The sequence below is a fragment of the Aulostomus chinensis genome, chromosome 2, assembly GCF_037954235.1.
Source record: "Aulostomus chinensis isolate RoL2024-O1b breed Wild chromosome 2, RoL_Achi_v1.0, whole genome shotgun sequence".
Lineage (NCBI taxonomy): Eukaryota > Metazoa > Chordata > Actinopteri > Syngnathiformes > Aulostomidae > Aulostomus > Aulostomus chinensis.
In genome coordinates, this window is record NC_141321.1 from 10,631,978 (window position 1) to 10,655,665 (window position 23,688).

The 23,688-nt window shown below is 42.5% G+C and overlaps 1 protein-coding gene across 2 annotated transcripts in view; it reads right to left on the minus strand.

Annotated features, from left to right (window-relative positions):
- Positions 1 to 23,688, minus strand: part of kcna4 (potassium voltage-gated channel, shaker-related subfamily, member 4) — a 74,180-nt gene that overhangs the window by 46,041 nt on the left and 4,451 nt on the right. The gene's annotated exons all lie outside the window — the stretch shown is intronic.

Consider the following 23,688-nt stretch of genomic DNA (forward strand, 5'->3'; position numbering starts at 1 on the left):
CTGGAGCTGCCGATGCTACGCATGAGCCTGTCAACGGGAGGCTAACCAGCAAATGACCCCCCCCACACACACACACACACACACACACACACTAGTGACACACATGTGACAGTACTCATAGGACAGAGCGAGAATGACTTCCAGTGCTGAGAGGTAAATAAATGGATGACATATATTACAAACAGGTTGCGTTAGCATGTGGCTAACAACAACGCGTCAACCCACCAACCCACATGGCAAAAGCCCGAAATCAGAGTTCCTCAGCAGGGTTTACCGGGTTAAATGTTGAGTCGTAACCGACAACCAACATTTCACTACCAACCTGCAGATGCTCCACTCTCAGCGTCCACGTTCCCCTGAGAGCAGAGAACCCACTTCCTGTTCATAGCGCTAAGGCTGCTCTGTTGTGGCTCTGATTGGTTAACAGACCCACAGGTCCACCATCCACTTCATGTTCCACTTACATTTATTTACATGTTTGGGACCTGGGTTACACTTCTCTTCATTTTTCCCCAGTTAAGGATCAAAACATCTGTGTGTATAACACTGCCTTTCCCACTATCTTACACACTCTGCATGGCCTCGGGCTGCACAGATAATTGGAATTGAATCAAAATCACAACATGGCCTGCTCCCATTTTCGAATCGCACAAAATACCCTTTTAAATTAAAAATTATTATGGTGCTGCAGAGACGTCCTGCATCACATCGCATTTCAAGAAAGAAATGACACAGATGATAGATATCACCTAGGAATTTGATATCTTTATTTTTATCCATCCATCCATTGTCTTCCGCTTACTCGTGTGTGTGTGTGTGGGGGGGGGGATGGGGGGTGGAGCCTATCCCAGCAGTCTTCAGGTGAGATTCACCCTGGACAGGTCGCCAGTCCATCACAGGACCAACACATAGAGACAGACAACCATTCACACTCACAGTCACACCTACAGTCAATTTAGAGTATCAATCAGCCTCGTCCCCTCTTGATGTCTTTGGACTGTGGGAGGAAGCTGGAGTACCAGAGAGAACCCACACAGGAACAGGGAGAACATGGAGACTCACACAGAAAGATCCTGTGATGGAGCCGGGACTGGAACCTTCTTGCTGTGAGGCCACAGTGCTGACCACTGCACCACCGTGCCGCCCTCTTTATTTTTATTTTTAACCTTATTCTATTATCTTTATTTTATACAAAGCTTTACACAACTTTTTTATTCAAAGAGAGCTTATCGTAAACCAGAGTCAAATTCCTTGATTGTGTTAAAAACTTGGCCAGTAAAGCAGATTCTGATTCTGAAATAATTGCTATTTTGCTAATAATCCATCCATCCATCGTCGTCTTCCGCTTATTCCTTACTAGTAAGGGTCGCGGGGGGGGGGGTGGAGCCTATACCAGCATCTACGGGCGAGAGGCGGGGTTCACCCTGGACAGGTCGCCAGTCCATCGCAGGGCCAACACATAGAGACAGACAACCATTCACACTCACATTCATACCTACGGTCAATTTAGAGTATCAATCAGCCTCGTCCCCTCTTGATGTCTTTGGACTGTGGGAGGAAGCTGGAGTACCAGAGAGAACCCACACAGGAACAGGGGGAACATGCAGACTCCACACAGAAAGATCCTGTGATGGAGCCGGGACTGGAACCTGGAACCTTCTTGCTGTGAGGCCACAGTGCTGACCACTGCACCACCGTGCAGCCCCTTGCTTATAATCGTTTTAATTTTTTTTTAAATCACAGATTTAAACATGTTGAATTAGCATTTCCATTTTTTTGCAACATTTCCAAATTTCACTCAAATTGTTTTGTTAAATTTAAAACGTGCCTGTACATTCCCTCACTCTTTCATTCTCTCAGCTACTCGTTCTTTTATTTACTTTATTATTGATAGAAATCATAGTTATCAAATATCTCAGGCTGGAGAAACATCATTTATTTGACTCTCTGTTTACTGCGGAAGACGTTTGTGTCTAGCAGCTGTTAAGTGGGCAGAGATATTTGGGAGTCGGCCGGTCAGCAGTGATACTGACCAACAGCTCGCACGCAAAAAGGCGAGATAAAGGTACGGTGGGATATTATCAGCGTTCAGAACAGACTTACTTAATTATCTCAGCCGCAGATAAAAAAAAACAAAAAACGATGAGGCGGTTCAAACCTCAAGAAATAGAGAAATAATGAATCCTGGCTTGTGGAGACGTGCAGTGTTTAAAGATAATAGGAATAATCCCACATTTTAATAAGCTTTGACTTATTTGCATCAACAATTAAGTAAATCAGTCATCAAATCCTTCCCTCTCGATCTGTGCAGAAGATTTATGGCCCACACAAGGAGATACTGTGGCTGCAGGAGAAGTCAACAAGTCAACCATTTGTTAACAGGAAAAAATGATATGGAATTTTCCATCAGTGCTGAGGTGGCAACTAGGATCTGCCAAGTACAGAGTCGGCCTAACGAAGAGGCAGAAAACCATGATTGTATAAAACCAGGAGTTGGCTGCAGGGAGAACGGATTTACTGTTAGTTCCCGGAGAAGTAAAACAAAAATCCTAAGAGAGGACGTTGTGGTTTCTTTGCATAATCCAACAGACGTCAGTGAAAGCTTTCCAAAATAGCAGCGTGGACGCAGCCCAAGAAACTCCAACTACAAACTCCCCCAAACAGAAAGATGTTTTTCACCCTGAGAGAAGCCAAAACTGGTAATAGTTTTCCACTGGGAGAATCACTTCCACACCATGTTTGAAGTCATGTCAGTTGTCAAATCAACCACCAAATATGGTTTCATATCGGCGCCCTGCCATGTTTCTTGACTGATATCAGGTCCGCGAGAGGACAGACAAATAAACAACTGAAAACTCCATTAGTTATCATGTTCGTCTGCAAACTGCCTTCTGGTTTCTTGACTTTATCATACATTTGAAGTGTAAATCCTCCAAAAACAACGACTGTTCATGTACTTACATCGCAATGCTTGTTGACCTAAAACATTTAATCTGTTAGACAGGCTGATGAATCATTTTGAGGTTATCAAATCATATAAAACAAAGATTTTCTTTCTTTTGTCAGCTCAAAATAATCGACCAAGAACACAATAATTGGGGTCAAATTGATAAAAATCAATAAAGACAGACACATTTAATGAGGACAAGTGATTTGAATGAGAAGTAAAAGAGTGTAAATAAATTAAACCTGACCTACTGCAGTAAACGAAATCAAAAGGAAACTGTGGAAACCAGTGGGAGGGTGTGTGTGTTTAAGTGTGTGTGTGTGATCAAAGAGGAAAGCAGGAAGGGAGGGAGGCAGGGATGGAGGAAGACTGCGTTGTGCCACCGAGGGAAACAGTCAAGCAGTTTGGCTCATCACGCTCTCGTCAGATATTTGCTGAATAAAGAATTAATACAAACAAAGCTGGCAGCCAAGGTGGGTCTCACAGTAGGTTACCAGCCTGCTCTCTGTCTATACAGTAAATATCTTCACACACACACACACACGCGCGCGCGCACACACACACACGCACACTTGTGTACATTTAGTGTTTGGCAAACTGAGCCAGGATCAGATGTTTCATTCATCATTTCTCAACAGCTTCAGTCCTGTTTTAGCTGCTCTCACCAGATTCCTGCAAGGTTTATAAGATATTTTCATGCCTAAAAAGGCCTAACAGACGAAGCCCGAGCTACGCCCTGTTAGCCATCCGCTGCTGCTGCTGCTGCTGCTGCTGCTGCTGCTGCTGCTGCTGCTGCTGCTGCTGCTGGATTAGTGGAGGTCACTGCAGTTTTGTCAATGATGCCTCAAACCGGGGAACATGGCACTGGTGATATCAGGGCTCCAGTTTGACAGGTCATTTCATGAGGATGCTTCAAACGTATCTCTCCGTGGGAAGCTAGCATCGCGCCCACTCTCTGCTGCTGCTAAAGTGTCCTTGAGCAAGACACGGAAACCCTAACGGCTCCTGATGGGTAGGTTGACAACTTACCAACTTACCCGGCAGCCTCCACCATCAGTGTTTATGTGTGCATGTGTGTGTGTGAGAGAGAGAGAGAGAGAGAGAGAGAGAGAGAGAGAGAGAGAGAGAATGTGTCAAAGCGCTTTGAGCAGCGCCCAACACAAGTTGAGGAATAGAACCTGTACCGTCCCTTTTCAAACATGATTTCAACATTATTTTAATATGTTCTTACTGGTAATTTCACTGCAAAAAATATTAGCTTGACACTTACTAAAACACGCTCATTTAAAACTTCAAACAAAAATACAGAAGAAGGAATTACCATGACCTCCACCGAGGAGGTCAGCATTTCTGGGCCAAGAAAAACATCATTAAATTTTGGGGGGGATATATTTTTCTAAACCTTTTTTTAATAATACTGCAAGATAAGATTTTTTTCATTAATTTCTTGGTGATATTACATGGACTGTCACAGGAAAAATATGTCATTATTATACAGGCAATATGTTCAGATCCATAAACTGAAGTCATTTTTTTTGGAGATTCCGTCCCTGCACTTATAGAGCTAGGAGCCAGCAACTGCTGCCTTCGTGTTCCTGAAATATTTCTAATAGTTTTGGAAATAAACCTGATGGTTTCAGCTGGGATTTGCATATAAATGAAAAGTGGGCCCTTCTCGTTGCTTATCGTATGTGTGTGTGTGTGTGTGTGTGTGTGTGTGTGTGTGTGTGTGTGTGTGTGTGTGTGTGTGTGTGTGTGTGTGTGTAGGTTGCTGCCTGCTGTGGTTCTCTCTCTATGTTGCTTCTCTATAAAGGTTACTGCTACTACAAACGGCACCATGCGTCAGTGATACGGCCTCTTTAACCTCAACTAATTAGTGAAAATGAGGGTTTAAGCAAACACGAGCTCCAAGATATAGGATGTGATGAAATCTGGAGGAAACGGCATAAGAGAGGAGATTTCCTAAATCCCAGTTCAAGGCTTAAGAAATAGCACGCACGCACTCACACACACGCACACACACACACACACACACACACACAAAATCAAATTCACATCCATTACCTAAACCCAAACCTTGGCCCTTCCTGCTGTGAGGTTCTGATCTATCTGCTGCTGCACTAACATGGTAAAGTTCACAGTGCGTTTTCCCACTCACAGACAGGAGAGGAGGGTGTTCCTCCAGTCACCGACCACACGCAACAATCTGATAATAACACGATTAATAATCCACACACCAAACAAGACACTGCCACAGAAACGGCATTTTTACCAGAATAAGGTCATATTTGTGACTTACTTAAGCAATAATCTGATTTAGACGTGGAGTTTTCCAATCTTAGTTGCATTACTGGCATGTACACACCTTAATCACACTGTGAAGTGGATAGATGTAAAAATGATGGACATATAAATACTTTGTTACAATACTTACATACATTTTTCAGATATCTGTACTTTAAATTTCACTTACAATATCTTAACATGCTTGCAAGTGTAGTTTTACTTCCAACTCTTACATTTTGAAATCAGGCTTGTTACTTCAGTTCTGACGCATGACAGACAAAAACAATGTAAAAGACATAATAAGAAAAACAGAGGAGAGGTTGTTTTTTTTGGGGGGGGGGGGGCAGATGACTTGTTCACGCACCAGCATAGGTGGCGCTGATGCGCAACGTATGAAGGAAAAAGGAGAAGATGTCCGCCAAATGTGAACAATCTCAAAGAAGAAACCCACCATATTCATAGTTGACATATTTGATTTAAAGAACAGACATGAGTTTGGGACATTTCGTGTTTGTTGTCACCAAGAATGTGACGTGGCAACAGCAGCGGGGAACCTCTTGAGAACATTTGGAGGCCTGTACTTCTTTACTTTAATTTGTACTACCAGAGTTTTGAATCATTTTTCCAACACGTAAGGCAGTCAAACGTCTTTGCAACATCTTATCCAGCTTCCAGCACGTGTTACAATCTCATATCTACGCTCAGTTTTTTTCTGTGTTAAAAACTACTACTACAAATAGAAAAAAACAACCTATACAGTAACTCAATCGCAACATAACGGAATGGTTTCCTCCCACGTTAAAAGAGGAAACTCCGACGCTCGATATCTTCAGTCCTCAGTCGGACTTTGTGCTGTAGCATGTGAATGAGAACATGCATGTAATCTTCTATAAATATTCAATAAACACCATAACTGAAATACCGCCTTGTTTAGAAGATTCAGATTATTGCCGTCCATGTAAATGCAGCCACCGACAGACGTGATCGGACACTGAGGGGAAGCGCCTCCTTCAACAGGAGTGCTTAATATAAGTAGATCAACAGAGGCAGTGGCAATAAAACAACCAATAATCTGTTAGAATATTGAGCTGAGGAGGGGCGAGGGGAGGGTAGATGTCATCAGCCTCTATATCATCTGTGCTCGTCCTGTCGCCGTGCCAACAACAAATACTTTAACTCCAGAGCAAATAAAAAACACACAGCGAGAATCTCATCTTCCACCGTCACGCCTCATCCTACTACTGCCGTGTTTGTTTCTGTTTCCACGTGTGCAGAAATGTTTTGAGTCTTTGCTGCTGGAGCATTTGCTTGTCACTGACAAGGTCAAGTTCAGACATCCATCTGTAAATATGAAGGAGCTCGTCCATCCATGTGAGTCTTTCTACAAGCAGGCATTTGCTGCCACACAACTTTAAAATTTCTTAAATCTGTGCTGGTCCTCACCTGGCCTCACAATTGAGCAGGACCAGCAATCCAGACCGACTCTCTCAGGATGAAACAAGCCCACAATCACTGTTATGGTTTGTGGCGCTCTGCCATCCTCGGTCTCACCTCCAGCCTCCACCTCCTCCTCCGACTGTAACTTTACATGTCCATGAATTGGCACTACAGTAACTCCCATGCACTATAACAAATCAAGCCATTTGCATGGATCGAGATGGAGATGTGTGTGTGTGTGTGGGGGGGGGAATCTTAGTCTTTGCAGACCATGAAAATGACTCATCTTCATGTAAGCGAGTCGAGCCTCGGCACGCTGATTGGTTGTGTACAGCATACGCGTGCACATGTAAATGCACGCACACATGCACACACAGTGAGATGCACCCGAGGCCCTTCAGAGCGAACATTAGTCACTCCACATAAAAGCATCGAGTCACTCCAAAGCAGGAGAGCGCAGAGAACGAGTGGGAGAAAAGGTCTATGGAGGTCTGGGTACGGCCGCCATTTTCCAACACATACTGCTCAGGCACGACAGAAGCCTAAGTGTTTGAGAGCCGAGCTTAAGTTTGCATAACAGTGATCGATACGGGAGGAGACACCCCCTGATCCTGCTCATCTTCCATGTCAACACCAGCCGAGACTGAACACAGGGTGAAACTGGAGGTCATATGACTGTAATTGATGTTGACTGCACACGTGACACTTATGCAACTGCATATTACCTATCAGCATCTAACAGTAACGGCTGTTAAACAAACAAGAAGTAAAAAAAAACACTGGGATTTGAATGTAAGTGCAGGTTCACTCTGATCCATTGCTGTACAAGTGGCTAATACTGAAGTCTTGTCAAATTTCTTAGAATACACTTTCCTACAAAAAAGTGGTTCCCTGCATTAATAGAACTAAGGTTGTGAGTTACATTCTTTAGGAAATAACATTTTGAAATGGGAGGAACTATTTTCCTTGGCAGGCGGAGTGATTTGAGACAGCAAATCTTTTGCCAACATTTGTTGACAACTTGAAGAGCGACTGCTGCTCTTAATCATGATATAATTTGTCATGAGGATGAAGAGGATTACTTCCAAGGTCCTCAACCTGATTTATTTGAGGACTTTTACTAAGGCTTATGCTAACACTTCCCATCCACTGCCATTCATTGCGCTAAGCTAACTAGCGGTCAACTGGTCTCTGTGGGTCTCAGCTACCTAAGGCAGCACAGAGAAGAGGAGGGTCTCTGTCCTCCTGTCTGGCTCTGGGGAGGATGGACAACACACATCATTCCAAAAAAATTGTTTTTTGAGACATGAAACATTTGATGGAACTGTCATCAGATAAAAAATGCAACAAAGCCGAGTTCATTTTGGTGAAAAGAGGAGGAATTATTCATAGTAATCTAGGCTGACTATTGTTCATGATTAAGTATTAATATATGATTCAGCGCTTTGGGATTTCTATCCACAGACACCACTTGTGTAGAAAAATAAAAGATGTAAGAGCAGCATTGTTGCCTCAACTGACAATCCTACTCTTGCTGTGCTAAATGCTACTTCGGTAATCATACGAACTAACTGCTAAGCTGAAAGTACAACAATTGTGAGGGAAGCCGTTGTCACATTTAAGCTCCTGTACATCCACCTTGAGGACGACACTGACAGCTGAACAGATTTCTAGCGAGTTCCTCTGTGATATCGAGGCAATTAGTTAGCGAACCGGCTGCAGATGTCGGTGTAAAGTAGCCGGCCCCATGCCTCGAGACACGCAGCGCTTGCACGTAAAAAGCATCAACATGTGGCAAATGATTTGCTGGCTAAATGAGCACCATGTGTTGCAGCCCCTTCTGCTCCGGGGAAGGAACACTCCAGAAGTAACAAATTCATGGTTTCTGCTACTAAATGGAGGCTCATGCATCATAGATGTTGTCATCAGCCCTCCTGAGGTGCCTACACAAGACCACCCCCCTACACCTGTGCTACAACAGCAAAGTAGACGCTGGTTTATGGCTGCTCTTGGTCCCATTCCCTGTACCCACCAGGAAAAAAGATTATAATTGATTTACACCGGCAATGTTAATGTGGTGACACAACAACAAACAATTATTTGAGTCAGTGTGATTAAGATTGGAGTATTTTACCACTGCAATAGCTGAATTATTGTATCCTAATTTCTGTTAAACTGGTGTTAAGTTCGCTTGCTCAGGTCTCAATTAGCTGAGTTTATGAACTCGAGCATTTTTCCCTTGTGGCGGTTTTTCAGGAAAATCCAAGCAAAGCAAACTTTGTCACTACAGAACACATGAGACTGTTCTCTGTGTTGACTGGTGTCTGGGTTGAGAGCATATTGTGCATATATCTTCTACTTTTTTCATCAGCTGGATCGGGACCACCTCTTCAACAGCTCTCGGTCAGGTTGTGAACCAGAGTTTTATATATGGGGTGATTTGGCTGAGGCGTAGGCCAGCTCCGTTTGTTTTCATGCCAAAACAGTACAAAGCCAATATGTAAATTAGTACAAATGCATCAAACGTGAATTTTTTAATCTGTCCTTGTGTTCTTTTTTTCTCGAGTTTAAGTAGCCAAACTGTCCTGAAAAGTGCCAAATCTGCCAACGCCAGGGCTCGTGAATTTGAAAAGGATTCTCATCACTGATATTCTCACAAAAAGTTTAAAAGAGCAAACCAGGGTTAACAAGGGGGGGAATGAGGGGGGGGGGCACCTTGGCTGTAGCCAGTGCCTGGACACCCCTCTGCCTCCGGCCCTGTTAGTGTGACTGCACTGTTCACGCCTGACCAACACAGACTGCACCCAGGGGTCAAACACTCCAGGCTAGGATTCAACCGCACTAAACACAGAAGGTGTGAAATCCCCGGGGTTTACTCATCAAACACACCAAACCAGCTGCTGAGAAGTATCATCTTTCAAAAACGTCTCATCTAGAAATTAAAAATAACTCAATAAAGCAGCCTGCTGCTTAAGTTATTAATGTAAAACGTGTAATTTGTTGTTGAATGTTGTGCGGCTTTAGTAAATGTTGCATGAGGTGTAGCACGATACTGCAAGCTGACATGAATAATGGAGCTGCAGCCATCATTAGTCAGAACCCTTCCAAAGTCTACTCGTGTAATTTGGGGTACATTACTCAGCAGTGTTTGCAGGAAGAGATTTTTTTTTTTTTTTAGGACAAAGCTTGTAAGTCTCCCACAGATTTAGTTTGTACACTGTACATGCAGCTGTTCGCTTCATCTCATGTAAGATGAGGTGACGAATGAAATCCCATCGTGTTTTGTGAGACAAAAACAACAACAAGTAACAAATGTCCAATCATATCCAGACCGGTGTCATTATGTAAGATGGACGGCGTTCTTGAGGCAGAGCCCACGGCTCTGGCTCTTCAGGTTTGCTTTGTCTCTCTGGTGTGCAGGAGAAGATGACTTCGTCTGCTGTCGCAGAGCTGGGGGTGTTTTTCAATAAGCCATCGAACGGTTTGATCACCAGACTGAAGCGAGTAGAAATTGAGAGTCAAATCCAATGAACGGATGGCGGATGGATCGTGTTCAAAGTGTGTGAGAAAAGAGCAACACTGGGGAGCACCTGTCCTGCTCAAGCAATCAATACGAATTCATTTAAATACAGTTTGAAGGGAGCTGTGATTTAACACGAGTGAATCTCGTCTTCCGACACAAGCGTTTCCTTTTGCGTTCCTTTTGTTCCTATAAACATTTAGAAGGACGTAAACATGATCAGACACGAGGGGCACGGCGACGCTACACAGCAGCGCTGCTGAGCTTCGTCCCTCACACAAACAGAATTCAACCCAAGCAGGCGAAGAGTTCACGTGCTGGATGAGCAAATTCACTCAGTAATTTGTTCCTCCAGTAGAGAAATTAGTTTAGTTCCGAGGTCGTTCTCATGCATCTCTGAAACAGCAACCGTTTTTAGCATAAATATTGACTTAAGAGACTCGTCACCCCTCTTTTCCGGTCTTCTTTTTCATTTTCGATATTGATTTACTCTGTGTCATTAATAATTTTATTTGTTAAATTATTTGAACAGATTTTTAGGAAGGCCTGAACGTGACCTGGATTAAAAATATATATATATAAAAAAATTGGGACAACTTTTTTCCTACTCATTTTTTGTTTGTTTATTAAGTTGCTTTATTATAAAAATGAGTACACGGGTGAAACGTATATCTGAGACCTGCACGTATGTATGAAAAAGGATTCGCCTTCGATGAATAAATTATCGCAAATAAACAAATAAACAAATGTCTCGTGCTCACCAGAAGCTATCTGGTGAATTTTAAGGATTTGTGTATATTTCATCTTTTCATCAGAAGTGCTGTGTGGCTCCACGCAGCGTCATAATGTAACCAACTATACATATATATATATATATATATATATATATATATATATATATATATATATATATATATATATATATATATGTATATATATATATATATATATATATATATATATATATATGTATGTATATATATATATATATATAGGTCCAGAAGTGCAATGCTCCAGCGGCATCGTCGCTGCTCTTCCCTACAGCCGACCCTGACAGCTGCGGGCGTTCCTGCTTTTGCTTTGTCATCGTTGTGTTTTTTTCAGCGAGGTGAAATGGCGATGTTAATGATACTGGAGACGCTGATTGTGTGCCTGATCCAGACATTTACTTTTACTTTTTCCTAAATTCTGGAGGAAAACAAACTGACTGGATGTGAACATCACCTCAGTGCTAAATGATGCAAGTGGAACATCACTATTGCGTCCAACATTTCTAAAGCGCTACAGTATATTCACCTTTAGAGCCACGGGTTGCACTTTACAATAAATGGCCCTGCAGTGCAGTGGTTTTGCGATTTTGTGTGTGTGTGTGTGTGTGTGTGCGCGTGTATGTGTGATCAGCATCTGCAGCCCCTCGAAACTTTACAAGACAAGCAGGGCGCCCATTCTCTCATCTTAGACAGTGAGAGAGAGAAAACTTTTTTTTATGGTTGAGCAGCTGCTTCGTTTAATCAAATCTCAAGCTTGCTCATAAAAAGCTGCAGCGCTGTGAGGTTTTAGGTGGCGCTTGGGGAAAAGGGGGGGAGGGGGGGTGGCCCCGAACTTGATATGACAAATCTTTGAAATGCTTACCTTTCCCAATGCCAAAACAAATCTGTAATCCTCTGCTGGCCCACATTGTCTGTGGGTTTGGACCCCACGTTGCTCTGCAGGTACTGCAGGTAACAGACGGAACCTTTTCCAAACATTGACTTTGCCATCTAGAGTTCGTTACATCAGATTTTCCATTATTTTTGCAACTATGAAAGCAAATCAACTTTTCTCTTACATGGCGGAAGCATTAATGAAGCAGCGATATGAATGTGTGTGTGTGTGTGTGTGTGTGTGTGTGTGTGTGTGTGTGTGTGTGTGTGTGTGTGTGTGTGTGTGAGTGAGTGTGAGTGTGAGTGGAGACACCCGACACTGAGGCATATGTTTAATTAGCAACACAATCTACAAGTCTAGAGCGGAGTAACACAATAAAGCCAGGGATGTAGTCAGATTAATGCAGCCAATCAGAGAGAGGGGATACGGTGGAGGATGCAGAGAATCAGGTTGCTCTCCTTCAATAGAGGGACGTTATGTAACTGCTGCACAGAAAACCACAAGCTGGTTTAAATTTACACTGTAATCCCAAATGAGCTTTATTGACTGGTTACGTGAGAAATGGTAGGGATGAACTCCGTTAATTAAGAGTTGTCTTCAGAAAGTAGAGCTGACTAAATAATAGACGGTTACTCAGGCTAATACTGTGTGGAAATGTTACGTTCTTCATCGTTATTCTCATTTTCAGCAACAAAAAAAAAAATCCATTAAAGCGATGAGGGTGTGATTTTTGTGGCGATCCGTATCAAACAAAGGTGTTCAATATGACGCGTTGGCAGTGTCACCATATTTGGTCCTTAAATGTCTTAAAATACTTTAAAATACTTTAAGACATTTAGCCTTTAATCAGCTCAGCTCCTCCCTGAGCGTTTTTTACTACGTATTGATTGTGACTGAACTTCGGTGAGTTGTGCAGCCTTGTTTGAAAGGCGAGTCCTTTGGTTTCACGACATTTACTTTTTGAACTGAAATGAAGAAGAGAGAGAGGATATATCTGATTTTTTTTTTTTTTCCAGTTTTGTACGCAACCTTAAACGACCACAAGTACGACCGCGTCTTCGGCTGAAATAGCGTGTCAATTCCCTGGATTAGCAACATCCCACTGCAGCTGGGGATTCATGTTGTTTTATAAATATATGCTGTATCATTATTCGGAGATAAAAGGCTTCTTGAAATGACAGCCACAGTTCTAAAGTCACGTTTCACCAGCTGAGGTCTGCTCCGGTCGAGGCCCCACATCATCTGTGAGTTACTGTAAACAGAACCTGAACGGAACTCAAACACCCGTCTCCTGCTGTAAATCCTGCTGTTCGCTGGCAAACTCACCAACACACCCCCCCCCCCTCCACCCCCCACGCCAACCGAAGAATCTGTTGGCCTACAATGAAAAATGCCCACAATTCTACAGCCGGGTTGAACGACACAATAAAAATCGAACTTTAAGGGACAAACTTCCATCCGAGGCATCACTGGACCTGACGCTCGTGTCATCTGTAAGTGACGACGCTACTGCATATACCTCACACAGCTTGTAGAAGTACATTGTTGATGAACTAAGATGACCTGGCAGGTTTTTATTTCGATCTGGTTAAAAATACGGGTTGCAGTACTTTATATTCTCCTGACACATTTGGGATTTCTTCTTTTCCTTAACCCTGATTCTTATTCCTGGTGGCAGGAAGGAGGAACCTCTCAACGGGTGTGTTTTGGTGAGGATGTCTGGACCAGAGGCAGCAACGAGTGCTTCCACAGTCTAATCCAGTACAGCAGTGGTTCTCAAACTTTTTCTGTCATTCCCCCCTTTGGAGGAAGAAAAATTTTCATTCCCACCTGACAACCGTTGCTATGAAAGAGGTTTAAAGCGCGCTTTGGTTCCGCCGCGAAAAAAATTCCGACGTCCAAACATTAGTTCCCCCCCTCCCCTTTTCCCCCGGTGAGGGGGTGAACTAATGTTTGGACGTTGGAATTTTTTTCGCGGTGGAACCATAAACAAAGCAAAAGGTGAGGGGGGAAATAATGTTTGGACGTCGGGTGGCGCCCCCCCCCCCCCCCCCCCCCCCCGGGACACCTCCGCACCCAACCGGGGGGGCGCGCCACACACTTTGAGAAACGCTGCAGTACAGGGAGAGTAATCAGAGTGTTAAGCCCAGCCCAGGCTACCACTGGTTAGAAGTTAACGGTTGGGAAACACCTTTTTCCTTTGTAAATAATTCTATCGCAGTTGTGAAACTGAGTAGAATGGAGCTGCACCAAATGTATCAACAGAGCTGCAAGATTCTATCTGAGTTTAAAAAAAGACGAGAGAGTGAGAGAGAAAGAGAGCGGGAGAGAGAGAGAGGGCGAGAGAGAAAGCGTGAATGGGTTGGCAGGTCTTTTATTCCTTACATGACTCTATGAGTAGAAATATGAATTCATAGAAAGCTCAACTTCTCCATGGACATAACTGCCTGATAGCAATGGGAGATGTTAGCGGTGCACATTAATAGGAACTGTTTATGCTCCAAATGTCTTTGATTTCACTCCACAGAAGTCTCATCTGTACGCTCTAATTGTATCATCACGGGGGGCTGATTTCCATTGTGGCCTGGACACGATAATGGATTATAATCCTCTCTAACATTTGGCACAACCAGAAATGTCAAAGGCAACAAAAGAATTATGTTCTGAATTAGCTTTTCTGGACGCATGGAGGACAATAAACCTCACAAAAAAGGGATTATACATTCTTTTTGTGTCCACATAAAAGTTATTCAAGATCTTATTTGAGTCAGGACCCGTCTTATCACGTATCGGCTTCAGGATCAATTCATGCGTCCTTTCTGATCCCTCCTCGGTTTGCCTAGAATTAGATCCTCCACATTATGACCCACTGCACAGACATTTAAATCCTATAATGCTCAGTGACTCCTCCTTTATATCATACTGGAAGGAAGAGCGGACCACCACGCAGGCACGTCCGCACCAGCCTCCCATATGAGGAGGGTTATTACTTTATATACATCTGCCAAGACGCAGTCAGAATTATAAGATACATTTAATATAAATCATCACTCACTGAGAAAAATCTCATCTCATAAATGTTGGACTTCAATTAATCAAAGTTCCTCTTTTTTTTTTTTTTTACTATTATTTAGTCTGCATTTTTGTGCATTGTTAAAAAGAAAAAAAGCCCAGCATCACGAGGTCTGCTGATAAAAGGATCTGGAGTTTTACTGTACAGGTAAAGCATGTTAATGCAACCTGGGCACTTCTTTGTAATCATGCACTGTTTTTGCATTGAAATTTATTCAAATTTATTTATAAATGTATGTAAATATTTTCTCAGTTGACTGATGTCCTCTGTATGTGTTATTTTTAAAGCAGTGGAAGAATCTGAGGGAGGCATTTTTATTTATGAATCCCGGCTGTTTTCTCAGACGGGGTCCAGTAAATGTCTCGATGACGACATCTCTTGTTGTGCTACATATTTAATATTATGTTTCTGAGTCCATGCCTGTCATATGAAATGTGCTATTTAAATAAACCTAACTTGACTTGGCTTTTAAATGTTTCCAGCTGACCCATTTTGGAGCAACGATCCAATAAAAGTGGTTTTATGCACTTAACGACACCTGCGTAATGTTGCGCCAACAGACAGCAGCTAATAACACATCAAAGGCAAAAAAAAAGGCTCCCTCACCAGTTGATGGTCTTGGAAAAATATGGAAACAAATGAGAAAAAAAACAAATGTTTGCTGAAGGCAAAATATTTTTTAAAAATACATTCTAAGTAGCTGTAGGTATTTAGCTATAAAAATCATTTTCCCCAGCATCAGAAAACAGCTTTGTTTGGCGCACATCCAAGCCAAAAGCCCACGCAAGGGGTCAAAGATGCTGCTGTCGCCCGTGCTACAGCTCCAAACTAGCAATGCAAGTCTTTGAATTTGGCTAAAGCTGTGATTCAGAAATGCCAGCTTTGAAATTAGCAGACATGCTAGCTGTGAAGTTAGCATACATGCTAGCTTTGAAGTCAGCAGACATGCTAGCTTTGAAATTAGCAGACATGCTAGCTGTGAAGTTAGCAGACATGCTAGCTTTGAAATTAACAGACATGCTAGCTTTGAAATTAGTAGACATGCTAGCTTTGAAGTTAGCAGACATGCTAGCTTTGAAATTAGCAGACATGCTAGCTTTTGGGTGAGTTACCATTTTATTTGCAAATCACATCAGTGGGAGATGTTCAAATTTATGATAACCACAGTTGACAGCTGTCAGTGGGTAGAATATCCCAGTAATGTGGGAGGTGATCAGGAGCAGTCTTGCTGCTTGTTTTGTATCAAAATCTCTTGTTTCACAGAAAATAATCCATGAAAAAAGACATTTCAGTATCACCTAAAAAGTACATTTTTTTTGGACAAGTTTCACTTTTTTCAAATAAATATTTACTTTAATAAGGAGAAAAATGTATCAGTTGGGCAATTTTTTTTCTTATGACTGTCAAAAAATATTTTAGAAGTCTCACACACACACACACACACACACACACACACACACACACACACATATATATATATACACACATATATGAGCAGAACTGAACTACAGGTATAACCTGAACCACTTGAATGTTGATGTCTACAGTTTAAAATTGAACGTTATTATGTCAGCAAAAAAGTTTTCAAATATACTATTTATAGCGCATATGTTTTATAAAATTTTATGTGTATTTTATGTGTGCAATGATGCACCATGTTATAAATATACGTCACTTTAATGAAATTTGTATTGTCATTATTACTTTTAATAGATAGAAAATGTATTTTGCCATTCAGACACACTAAAGTATTATACCTTGAAAAGAATGACCCTCATTTTCAATGCTGAAAAAGTTTTGGTATAAATCTGGACCACATCTGGTCCAGGGCTGATCAGGATGTAGTTTTTAGGTAACACGTGTGTGCCATATTTAGGCCGTATATGAACTTCTCTTTTTTTTTTTTTTTTTTTGGTCTGGACCAGTTCTGGCCCAAAGTTGTTGCAGATCTGGGAAATAAGTCCAAACCACATCAGGCCCATTCTTCAAAAAGACGCTGTATTTTGCAAGCAGACATGTTAGCTCTGAAGTTAGCCAGACATGTTAGCATGCTAGCTATCGTAGGAGATAAATTGATCCAACCTAGGAAATAGTCAAGGCCTATAATTTTGAGACACACTAAAGAGTAAACCTCTCTCCATTGAAATTGTTGTGCATAATTGTTTGTTGAGTTAAGATTGTGACTCTGTCTGTGTTTGGTATGGCTCCCCCCCCCCCCAGTAACTGACCAATAATATGACCAGTGGAACCTGCAGTGCCCGCCCAGTGGTTTGCTTAGCTTACTGCTCTCTAGGTTTGGACTGCAGCCCAACACTAATCAAAATCAACGGAATCAATTCTTTGAATCAATTCTTTGGATTATTTTAATGATTTTTCAACAAGCCTGGGACAACAATTATCGTAAACACTCACATAATGACAGCTGTTGGATTGCCTCTTGTGTATGTTGGCTCTGCACGCTAGCTGACAGCGCTTGATCAGGCCTGATTAATATATTGGCAGGCCAGAGTAATGGACAGCTTGCTGAGATTCCACTGTTTTCATTGTTTTCTTTTCCTGTTGCTTTGGTTCCTTTCAAGAACCAGATTGTATCAGAGAGGCCTGATGACGGCTCGTCTATGAACGATTAAAACAATACATCTAAGAGTTGATCTCCAACATGCCCGCATTATGATGTTGTTCTATGTCATTTTGTTTGATTAATGACTTTTCCCCGAAAATCATTAGGCCGCGTTATTTTTTAGAGAAACAACCTGCTGGATCAGTGGAAAAACATAGAGAGCCGGTCAAATAGGCCTCTGGACGTCACAGCAGACACTTTGGCTTGTCGTCGTCAGAAAAGATTATTTATAAAGACTATAATTTCCTTTGTCCTCATTGTGCAAAGCGACTGACGTCACCCTCACTCTCACGGTCATTTTGTTTCAGCAGCCTGGTTTCACCCACAGGCCTATGAATAACACAGCAGTTTCTTAAGTAGATTCACATGTTATCGTGGCACACGAGCTGCTTTCTACGTGTTATTTCCTCCCCAGGTAGTCTGACATGGACAGATGACATCATTTGACTTACAATTCTGATAGTTTCTGATATCGGTGCAAAAATTACCTTTGTAATCAAATAATTCCAGGGCTGCTATCATGGGTCTTAACCCGGAGACATCTGAGTCCCTCTCTATATATGAAGCGTAGAGGAGGAGTCCAATCATCGTCATCATAATTTTGTCAGTGTTGCAAGTTCTATCATTTCACCTGACAGACAGGAGAACGCAGTGCATAGGATATTGACATGATCCTACTCCCGGGTCCAGCTCTGCGCACTGACACGGACAATTGTGTCAGAACAGACTTCCCGCCAAGCCGAGGGTTAATACAGGGATTCAAACCAGGGTCCCATTTGAAGGAGGGCTACATGATAGGCTGCATTCCCCAACACTGCTTTCTCAGTCATGCACTGAGTTACATGTGCCTGTTTTTACAGAAAGAAAAAAATGAAGCACAAGATTGAAATGTAAATTTCAAATGTAGCTTAAAAAAAAGGGGGGGGGGGTTATGAAACCGCCACGTTTGTCAGATCTGATGGACACAAACAAAGCAGTTTGGTGAAAAACGTGGCAACCTTACACTGCCCAGCATGTTAAAATGGGAGTGAGGGACCTTAGGTGAGGCGGCACGGTGGTGCAGTGGTCAGCACTGTCCCCTCTCAGCAAGAAGGTTCCAGGTTCCAGTCCCGGCTCCAGCACAGGATCTTTCTGTGTGGAGTCTCCATGTTCTCCCTGTTCCTGTGTGGGTTCTCTCTGGTACTCCAACTTCCTCCACAGTCCAAAGACATCAAGAGGGGATGAGGCTGATTGATACTCTACCCCCCCCCCCCCACCTCCCCGCGACCCTTCGTAGGAACAAGCGGAAGAAAATGGATGGATGGATGGACCTTGGGTAAGCGCATGCCTCCGCCAATGTAATGTCATTATAATCAAGGGATCTGTCCCAAAATCGAAGGGGTTCTTTCCCGGCCCATGTTTCACCCTGTCAGCAGGTTTACTGACAACTGGCCTTGTGTTTTTTTTGCCTAATCCTACTAACTAACACCAATAATTACCTCCTGGCCTGAGGTTGTGATTTTACAGTCTGAAAAATAACAGTTCCTGGAACATTTGCCTTCAGTCCGAGCCAGGAGTAGTTCAGGACACGTTCAGTTTACACTGGAACGAATGCAACAAGGTCCTTTGTCCTGTAAAATATCAGAGGTGTGTAGATTGTAATAAAGTCCTTTGAAATAAATGGTTCTGACTCTCTAAATACAAATAACAAACCACTTTCTTTTTTCAAGCTAAACACTTCAGTGGCACTGAAGAAAGTGAGCCTCCACCCCGACTGTACAACTCCCTTCAGTTTGATCAAGCAGGCTGGGTCTCTCTGTGTCAGGCCTTCAGAGCAGTGCATGCTGGGAAGGTCTCTCGCCCCCACTGACCCTGAAGAGGGTTTCTTTTTTTGTTTGTTTTAGAAGTAGAAGATGGATGGATGCAGGTAGATTCTCAACAGCTAAGCGGGCCGTTTGTCAGCAGGTTCCGCGGCGTCTTCTACCTATCAGCACCGTTCAGCTTCTGTTACGCAGAGCGGCTTGTTTCAATATTCAGGAGTCAAATGTCCCTGTAAACTGCAGAGTTTATGGACTGTCAGGCGCAACGAGCCAAATCAATAAACGATTGTAAATGCGGACGCTAATGTAACGACCGCAATGCAAAACAAAATACTGCTGGCGCTTTTAATTGAAGCGATTTTAAAAGATTTTATTTACCGTGGGACGCCTCTGACACGCTGCTGCTTTAGTTTAGACTTTACATGGTGCCACAATTCCCTGCATTAGAAAATCTAAGCCTTTATGTATTTCCATAAAGGCTGATCGTGCTTTTTTATTGCTGTTATTCTCTCACGTTCAGGATCAAATTCATTGGCTTCAGCAAACTAACACTAGCTTGTAGTAAGTATTTATACAAAATGCTGTTATTTTTCTTATTACATTTTCTTTAACATCATTATTATTATTATAATTATTGTATTTATTATATTTTAGTTCTAACAAATTAACCGTTATCTAAATTTCAACGTAGAATGAATTTTCTGTGGAATTTTTGCTGCTGGTCACTTTGTACATGATGATGCTTTTAATTTTTAATTTTGGGAGTTTTTTTTACAGAAGAACCAAACTTAATTATTGTCCTATTATGAATCCATTTGCAAAAATTAGGGCCTTCAGTCAAAGAAGCATTTACGTTTGAAACTGCTGCTGTTACTTATAAATAACAGTTTCATTGGAATTAAACTTTCTCAAACAATTTGTGATTATAGGCCCTGTGATGGACTGGTGACCTGTCCAGGGTGAACCCCACCTCTCGCCCGAAGGCTGCTGGGATAGACTCCAGCCCCCCCCCCCACACACACACACACACACACAGAAAGATCCTGTGCTGGAGCCGGGGCTGGAACCTGGAACCTTCTTGCTGTGAGGCGACAGTGCTGACCACTGCACCACCGTGCCTATCTATCCATCTATCTATAGATAGGTTGGACACAATTGGGATTCTGACTGCTGGAGCTCCGGTCATAAGAAAACATCATCACTGTATTTCCATCAACAGTCAATTTCTAAAGATTTTCATTTTATTAAATAATAATTTCAACCTTTTAAGGTCACAAATGTTGACCAGCTGCTTGAAAGCCAGAGATCATTGATTTTCACTCAGTCAAAGCCGAGACTCCTCTCACTGGAGGCACTGGAACCAGGATATGTTTGAGGACTTTACTGGGAACTGATAGAACTATCAATCAACTAGCCTCGTGTGTACCTTCATAGTATTACATAAGCTTGTCTGACTTTGTATGCCACACACACACACACACACATACTTGCTTTCCACCTCTACTTTATGTCCTTTGACAGGCATGGAATACCGTTTGAGAAATAACCATAAATAAGTCTCACTTTGTCACATGGCCGAGCCATATGGTCTAAATCTGCACTACAAAGACTCACCGTGTACGTGACAATAGTCAAAACCATTCCGCTCCGTCCCGCGGCTCAAGATGATGCAGGCAGTTTTCACACTCGGCTTAGCCACACACTAAGAATATGCCTGACCCACACACTTTGCTGGGAAAATGTTTTGGATTGCGCCTCTCGCAATAAGCCCCCATTATGTAAGTGCTAAGTGTGAGGTTTCAAGTGGAGCTGGCTCGGTGCCAGACTGCTGCTGCGCGTGTTTGGTCGTGGGTGCAGGTGGTGAAAATATCGTGTAAGAAAAGCTCCTCTGAGGTTATAAACACACCAGGCAAATACAAGATTACATGCTGATGCAGCGATTATGTGCTGCTGGGTGAGCGACGAGGTGCACCCTCAAATGAAGCTGTGATGTCACGACCAGTGTCATCAGTGTCTGTGCTTTATATCGGGTCCTGAGGACTCCTGACGATACTGCTGGAACTTTTCAACAACTGTTTTCTCTGTTTTTCCCAGAACTTTACCCTGTTTGTAAGTCCAGCATGACCCGAGAGTTTTGCTTTCATTGATTAAAAAAGAGTTCATTACACAAAGTTCTACCTCCAGTCTTTAAGTTTTACTTATTTATTTATCGTAGCCCCATCAGTTTACTTGGACACTCCATGTAGAACAAACATTCCACCTCTAAAGGATTCCAAAATGTAAATATAACTGTGTGACACTTTAGCCTGTCCAGCTAGCACTGCTAAACTCTAATACTGGACCTTGCTAATAGGTGATGTGCAATAAACAGATAAATACTGTAGCATTGAGCATGCCAACTCTTTGAGAATTATGTGAATTGCTCATCCTCCCCAGAGCCAGACAAGAAGAGTGTGTGTGTGTGTGTGTGTGTGTGTGTGTGTGTGTATATGTGTGTGTGTGTGTGTGTGTGTGTGTGTGTGTGTGTGTTCTTGTACTTGCTACATATTGAGGACTAGAATACGTATTTAACCAACAGAGTGAGGACATTTCTGGAAAGTGAGGAGATTTTAGCCGGTCCTCACTTCTTGAAAGGGCCGTTTGAAGGTCAAGACTTGGTTTTAGGGTCGAGGTTAGAATCAGGTTCTGGTTAGGTTTAGGGTCAAGATTAGGGTCAGGCAGTCAGTGGAGATGGTTAGGTTTAGGGTGAGGGGCTAGGGAATGTATTATATCAATGAAAGTCCTCACAAAGATATAAGTACAAGGATGTGTGTGTGTGTGTGTGTGTGTGTGTGTGTGTGTGTGTGTGTGTGTGTGTGTGTGTGTGTGTGTGCGTGCGCACTGGAAAATTGGGACCCACAGAGAGACCGCTAGTTAGCTTGGCACAATGAACAGATGGGTAGGTTAGCATACTTCCATCTTGCTGGCTCAGCTTTCAAAGCCTGTATTCCTCATCAAATAGATCTGATCCAGGGTCTTGGTTTGTCCAGCAGTAATCCTCCTCATCCTCACTCACAAAATCAACCATGATCAGCAGCAGCAGTTGCTCTTCTAGTGAAACAATAATTTTGTAGGCTGAAGTTTTGAGGTGATGTGTGAAATCAATGCGACCACTCAGGGAAGTAGTTCTTGTAGCAGAGATTTTGCATTGAGGTAACCAGGCAATTACCACTATACCCAAGCAGGAATGCCCCCCTCCCCCCAGGACGGCTGAGTTGTGTGGGGAGCTGACTGGTCAGGTTGGAGCACCCAAAGTCCTTTTTGCCTTTTGCCCCTACAATACCTATCGTAACACCTCGTACTTTAAAATGATGTCACAACCAATACGCAACAGAAGTTCTATTGGAGAAAAGTTTGCTTTATGACGTTTGACTGAGGTATGCTAACCCTTCCCATCCACTAACATTCATTGTGCTAAGCTAAGCAGCAGTCAGCTGATCCCAGCTACCTGATGCAGCACAGAGGTGAGTCTCTATCTTCTGGTCTGGCTGAGGAGGACGGACATTAAGTGCATTTTCCAAAATGTTGGCATGTTCCTTTAAACTCTGTGTCCTCTATTTTGTACTTTTAATGTCTCAGGAATGTTTTCACAAACACTTGCGTCACATTCTAACAGCTGTATCACTGCCCAAGACAAGACAAACAACACTGAGCTACTCTCGTCTCCAGACATGTTACAAAACAGATTAAAAAAACAACTTTGAAATAAGAATTTGTGACAAAAAGTGAAATGAACTCCCTAAGTTTTCTTAAAAGCACAGCAACGTAGAAAAATACAAAGTCTGAACCTTTAAACTACTGAGCACAGGGTGTGTTTATGATAAATATCAAGCAAGTACCACTTTCTACACCAATTGTGATGATAAATAAAAATCAGAATTCTAAGAATGTTACACATTTTAAAACAATTTCACCCTTCCAAACCACCGCACACTCAGCACACTGAAGCCTAAAGACAGAAATATATTTGTGCCAGGAGGGGAAATTACAAGTTGCGCTCGGTCATTCAATATCGAAAGAACATGTCAAGATAAATGCAGTAAGAGTCAAGGTTCAAGCTGGTGAACACCGAGTGAAACAATATATTCTGACTTCAAGTGTCACAGTGTCCTTAAAGTAGGTCTGTGGAACATGAGAACAGGATCAACAGGTGACTGGGCAGCACAGACGAACAAGAACAATCAGAAATCAACCGTATATTCACGTGGCTGTGAGTCCAAAGAAGCAGTGTGTAAATCATATGACAATCATGTCGGGGGAAATGTTTCTGGACTCAATGAAATCCTCTCTCAGTAGCTTTAAGGGGCTGCTAGATCGACCTGT